The sequence below is a fragment of the Gossypium hirsutum genome, chromosome D02, assembly GCF_007990345.1.
Source record: "Gossypium hirsutum isolate 1008001.06 chromosome D02, Gossypium_hirsutum_v2.1, whole genome shotgun sequence".
NCBI lineage: Eukaryota > Viridiplantae > Streptophyta > Magnoliopsida > Malvales > Malvaceae > Gossypium > Gossypium hirsutum.
In genome coordinates, this window is record NC_053438.1 from 49,582,539 (window position 1) to 49,589,091 (window position 6,553).

At 30.2% G+C, this 6,553-nt stretch overlaps 1 long non-coding RNA gene across 1 annotated transcript; it reads left to right on the forward strand.

Moving 5' to 3' along the window:
• The first annotated feature begins 1,701 nt into the window (after nucleotides 1-1,701).
• Nucleotides 1,702-3,405, forward strand: LOC121214881 (uncharacterized). Its single transcript, XR_005910628.1, has 2 exons — nucleotides 1,702-1,812; nucleotides 3,104-3,405. It is a non-coding gene; the product is annotated as an uncharacterized lncRNA (long non-coding RNA).
• Nucleotides 3,406-6,553: the final 3,148 nt, after the last annotated feature.

Consider the following 6,553-nt stretch of genomic DNA (forward strand, 5'->3'; position numbering starts at 1 on the left):
AAGAATCTCTACCCTTGTTTAGCTAGCAGTGCCAAATTAAAACAATACAGATTGTAGAAACCCAACCCGCCAAACTTCTTTGAAACACACAACCTATTCCAAGCCACCTAATGAATTCTTTTTCAACTATCCTCCGAACCCCACCAGAATAAGTTCATTTTTTTTGCAGATCATCACAAGTATTATGAAGGAGAAGAAAGACACTCATATTATAAACAGGAATAGCTTGAGCCACTGTGTTAATAACCACCTCTTTTCGTGCCCTTAAAAGAAATATATTCTTCCAACTAAGGATACACTTTGTCAAATGTCCCTTTATAAATGCAGAGACCTACTTTTTATTACGACCAATCAAAGATAGAAGACCTAAGTACCTCCCATGATTAAGAGGTGCGGTGATACTAATAATTGCAGAAATAGACTATCGAACTTGCTATTTAGTATTGGAACTAAACATGATGCCAAATTTAGTAAAATTTATGCCTTGCCCAGATGCTTCCTCGTACTGAAGTAAAACATTTTTAACAACCTTAGCCTCTGATTCACTAGCCCAAAAGAAAAGAAAACTATCATCAACAAATAGCAAATGTGAAATTGTCAGAATTCCTCGGCAAACAGAGATTTCATTCAACATCTCTCTCATTTCAGCCATTCATATTAGATAACTGAGTCTTTTAGTGCACAAAATAAACAAGTATAACGAAAGGGGATCCCCTTGACGAAAACCTCTGTGAGGAACAATAGGTCTAAGCTCATTACCATTAAAAGAAACAACATAAATAACTGAAGAGACACAAAGCATCATCCATTCCACCCATCTACTATGAAAACCCATGCGGTCCATGATAAATCTCAAGAAAGAACAATCCACCCTATCATATGCCTAATGTCGATTTTCAGAGCAACTTCACCTATAGAACCACAACTCTTATTTTTCATATGGTGAATAAGCTCAAAGGTGACCATAATGTTATCTATGATAAGCCGCCCTGACACAAAAGTAGATTGAGACTGTGAGATAAGTCTGGGAAACAGAAGCTTTAATCAATTAGCCAAAACTTTCCCAGCCAACTTGTACACACCATTACATAGAGCTATTGGACGAAGTTCTTTCATGGATGTAGGATTTTACGTCTTCAAAATTAGAACAATAATAGTATCATGAACAGTAGTCGGGAATTCACCCCGATTAAGCCAATCACAACAATCCTTAAAAACATATAGACCAATATAATTTTAAAAAATAAAATTAACTTAATATTTTTAGATAGTTATGTACATACTTGTAACTTCCACAACCTGGTCTAAATGTTAGACCTGAATTCGGAAGATTACTGTAACAACCCGGTTTTGACCCTAAACGGAATAGTGGTTTCGGGACCACAAATCCGAGTCTGAAAAATATTTTAATATTATTTTGTGTGTTTATGATGTGTGAATTTAAATGTGTGAAAGTTTCGTGAATTAATTTTGTTGTTTATGTGTTTAATTTGATAAAAGCATCTAATTGCATAAAATGTGAAATTTGCTTATTAAAGTGTGAAGTGTTTCATTGATAGTGGCTTTTAAATATGAGGTTCTTAAAGGGCAATTAGCCCATTTTAAAGGATAGTGGACGGCATGATTGTTAATATATATAGTTTTATATATTAAATTTAAAAGTTAAAATAATAATAGTATAATATTAAGTTATTATATCATAAAACATTAAAAAAATAAGCCATGTTCTTCATTTTTTTATGACACCGAAACTAGAAAAGAAAATTAGGTTTGAAGCTTTGAAATATTCGGCCATTGAAGTCTTTGATTAAGGTATGTTTTTGTTTCGATTTTTGATAATTTTTACGTTTTTGAGATTGTTGTTTTAAATACTTCAAAACCCATGTCTTAATTTTGTGAATTGTTGATGATTTTGAAATGTGCCATTGATGAATGTTTGAGTTTCATGATGTTAGTTGATGAAATATGAAATATAAGTGTTAGATAAACATGTTTTGTCTTTGAATTTTTGGTGAATTTGAGTAATTGGGGCTAAATTGAGAAAATAAATTTTTGAGGGACTAAAATGTGAAATAAATGACATGCATAGACTTGTATGAGCTTAGTACATATTCGGCCAAGCTATTGTGCAATGAAAATTTAATTATTTTGTATTTTGTGAAATAGGGACCAAATTGTGAAAAATGTGAAATGTCAGGGGCAAAAATGTAATTTTCCCATTTATGTGTTCTTAGACTAAATTAAATGAAAATATGATTAAATGAGATTTATTTGAATATGTTTAGATCAAGAAACAAAGAAATCAGATTTAGATCGGGGGAAATCAAAAGTAGTTGAGTAGCCGATCTATTAGTCGACGACATCTGAGCTAAGTTATTAAGCATGTATATTAATTGTATCGTTTTAAAAATCAGCTTAGTACCTATGTAATTATGCTGCATTGAATGGTATATATATATACATGTAGTGATAAAATTATTGAAATAAGATGTATTGAGTTGTTGATTTTCGACACTAAGTGTGCGAATTTAATTATAAAGCACTAAGTGTGCGAGTTTAATTGTAGAGCACTAAGTGTGCGAGTTTAATGGTAAAGCACTAAGTGTGCGAGTTTGATTATTGAGCACTAAGTGTGCGAGCTTATTAAATATTTTCGAATAACTATTAGCATTGAGTATTTGTCTTATTGAGAAATCTTGATTAGTAAAATGAGTAAACACTTGGAATTTTTGAGTAATAACCATTATGGTTGTAATTAAGGTTAAGCTTTGCAGGTATTAAATCTATTGGTGATTATATTTAGAATCATATATATATAATATGGATCTTTATATTACATGATGAGGAAATGCATAAAGTATTTGGTCTTGTGTTTAAATTTGAAGAAATGTTTATGGTTGTGTAATTATATTGATTTTAGTTAAATCATAGTAATAAGTGAATAATTATCGTATGATATGGTAAGCTAAAGGTAAGATGATTTAGTAGTATGAATTGGTTGAATATTATTTGAGATATCGGGTTAAATAGTAGAGTTTATTTGCTTATAACTTACTAAGCTAAATTAGCTTACAATGTGTTTGATAATTGTTTTGATGTATAGATTTTGGTGTTCGCTACGTGTTCGGGGATCGTCAGCTAAACTCGTCACACTATCGATATTTTCTTTTGGTATTTTGCTAAATCGTTCTCAAATATATGGCATGTATAACATAATTAAAATATTGATTTTGGAACCAATGTGTATATGTTTCTAAAAGCCATGCGAAAATGACTTATCTCTTTTGGTTTGAATTCGGTATTAATGCATATGCTTTAATGGTCTAAATTGTGGTATATGTTCATGTAATTGTTATGCTTAAATGCTGCCCAATTGTTATATGTATGCTGCCCAATTTTGATAAATCAATGCTGTCAAATTTTGTATATACATGCTGTTAAATTTTGTGTATAAATGCTGTCCAAATTTGTGTATGTATGCTGCCTAATTTTGGGTGAATAAATGCTGTCCAATTTTTTATATACTTGCTGTTATATTTTGTGTATAAGTGCTGTCCAAATTTGTATATGTATGCTGCCCAATTTTGGTGAATCAATGCTGTCCAATTTTGTATATACATGCTGTTAAATTTTGTGTATAAGTGCTGTCCAAATTTGTGTATGTATGCTGCCCAATTTTGGTGAAGCAATGCTGTCAAATTTTGTACATACATGCTGTTAAATTTTGTGTATAAGTGCTGTCCAAATTTGTGTATGTATGCTGCCCAATTTTGGTGAAGCAATGCTGTCAAATTTTGTACATACATGCTATTATATTTTGTGTATAAGTGCTGTCCAAATTTGTATATGTATGCTGCCCAATTTTGGTGAATCAATGCTGTCAAATTTTGTATATACATGCTGTTATATTTTGTGTATAAGTGTTGTCCAAATTTGTAATATGTAGTATAGTTAGTACATTGAAATGAAATAAATGCTTGGATAAATGTTTGATTTATGATATTAAATTTTGATTAGGTAAATGATAATGATATGGATGAATTGTTGAAACATGGTTAGTATATGAAACTTGATTAAAGATGCATGTTTGATTTTATTTGGTTATGTGATAATATATATATGGAATAAAATTTCATGGTTGATTTAAAAAAAAATTTGAGTTGGATTTTGATCGGTAATGCCTCGTAACTCTAATCCAGCGATGGACAAGGGTCGAGGTGTTACAATTACATTAGCCACCGAAGTGGCCCGACAAGCTATTGAAGTTTTTGAAAACAATCATTTTAAAACATTTGTTATCTTTGGAAGAAAACTTAGTTAATTACTAATTTATTTACAACTCAAAATTTTAAATATACTTTAGCAGCGAAAAAGTGATATTTACATATGTATTAAGTAGAGACTGGGGTTCATGCATAACTAATTAATAACTATATTTCGATATCCTAAAATAACATAAATGTCATGCAGGCTATGTATATATAGGAAAACAAAAAAATTATGTCCCATGCCTGGAACGACGAAAATGTGCAAGTGTATATAATCGCAACAAATAATAAAGTGACAAGTAAATGTCGAGTTATCGTACCCACAGGGACTGTGAAAAGAATTATTTATAAATACAATTTTAAAAACACTTTGGTGAAGAAAAATATTTTGATTTGAGGAGATGATTAAAAACTAGGATTTTAACTAAGTAAAATAAATAAAAATAAAATAAAAGTTTCAATGCATGATTTCAAAAGATGATTTTAATCAAGATGACATAATTGCGTTAAATTAATTACATTTCTTAACTTAGAATTATTAAACTCATGTTTATGTTGTTACGAATAAATTCACGGCAATTCGATAATTTGCTAACTTATGAACATACTTACCTACCAAAATCTATTTATCTCTTGACTATATCTCTATATCAATTTAACCGATTAAATAAATTTTAATAAGCAAATGTGTTAATGCGCATACATACTTATGAAATTAAAATAATCTATTGTACGTATCTCTATGCCAATTCAAACAATTAATTCAATATCATAAGCACATAAAAGATTACATTAGGTAACAATGTATTTCTACCTTGAAACAATTTAATCACAATAATCTTGCAAGTTATGCAAGGCTAATGTATCGTTAGATACCGTTGCTAATTTAACCCTCAGCTACCTTAGATGATTAAACATGCATTGATTAAGTATCGTGTCAATTAATTACAATTTCAATCAATTTAGATAATTAATTCATTAGTTACCTTACAATTTTAATGCAAGAATAACTTAGGCATGATTTTACTTAATCAAACATCTTATCGAGACCTATAACAACACAAACACAATTTTAATAACTCAAGTGATGAAATGCAATCAACCTAACACGAATTAAATTTAAGCTATATTGATTAAATTAAACATATCAACATCACAAATATTCATAGACATGTTCATCATAACAACAACAAAATTAAAAGGATAGGGAACAAGAATCAAATCCAGTGTTTCTTCGAGGCTTGACTAGAGTGTTCCACTCATCCTTCTCTGCTTGTTCTTGTTGAACTGAGGCTTCCATGAACACTTGAATGCTTCCATGAACACTTGAATGCTACTTCAAATGATGGTTGAAGGACTCTTTTTCAAGAGGTGAAATCAAAAAGGGAATGAGGGAAGAAAATGAAGAAAAATGGAAGGGAATGAAGAGAGAAAAGTGATAGAGGACTTAATAAATGAATGAGTTTGAGATGTGTTTGAAGCGAGTAGCCAAGGGGGTATTTATAGGTTGAGAAGGCTGCTAAAAATATCCACACCCCCAAAGGGTAGGTAAAAGATAGATAAATTTAGGCTAAAAAACCCTAGACTCAGCTTGAATCAGACCTTCGGAATAACTACATTCAATACATCAACTTGTTTTGCTTTCACATGCTCTTTTGTACATATATTTCTTTCGAGTACATATGCTCTCTTTTTTTTCTTTTTTTCTTTTTTACAAGCATTTTGCTGTATGTACTTTTTTTTCGAGCATTTGATACTTCTTTTCAACTCCCTCAAACTTATTTTCAAAGAACATTCTGAATAGTACTGAGTCTAGTGTTTGGGATAATTTAAAGATAATTAAGAGAAAGGTGATGGCTAAATATTTCAAGAGCTCAAATAAAATTAGGCTATATAGTCTCAAAGTTGGGTTTCAAGGGATAAAAATTCATCAAGGTTGGCTTGAAAGGCTCAAACGATCCAAACAAAAATTGCCTAAATCATTTTCAACATTCCATACTTCCTAGGATTTCGCCTCAAGAAAGTACTAAGTCAATTCTAGAGACTTAAACTTTCATGCATGCCTAACTTTCCTAAGGAACTAAAATTTTTATGGTATGATTTGCATGCTTTATTAAAAAAACATTTATGTCATAATTCAGCTAACATAACAATTATTGAAATAATCAAACCTTATTTACATTGAAGTTTAGCATACTTAACAAAATTTCAAATTTTTGAACAAAATATAACCTAATCATAACTAAAAAAAAATATTCTGAGAGGAAATAATTTCAATTTTCTGG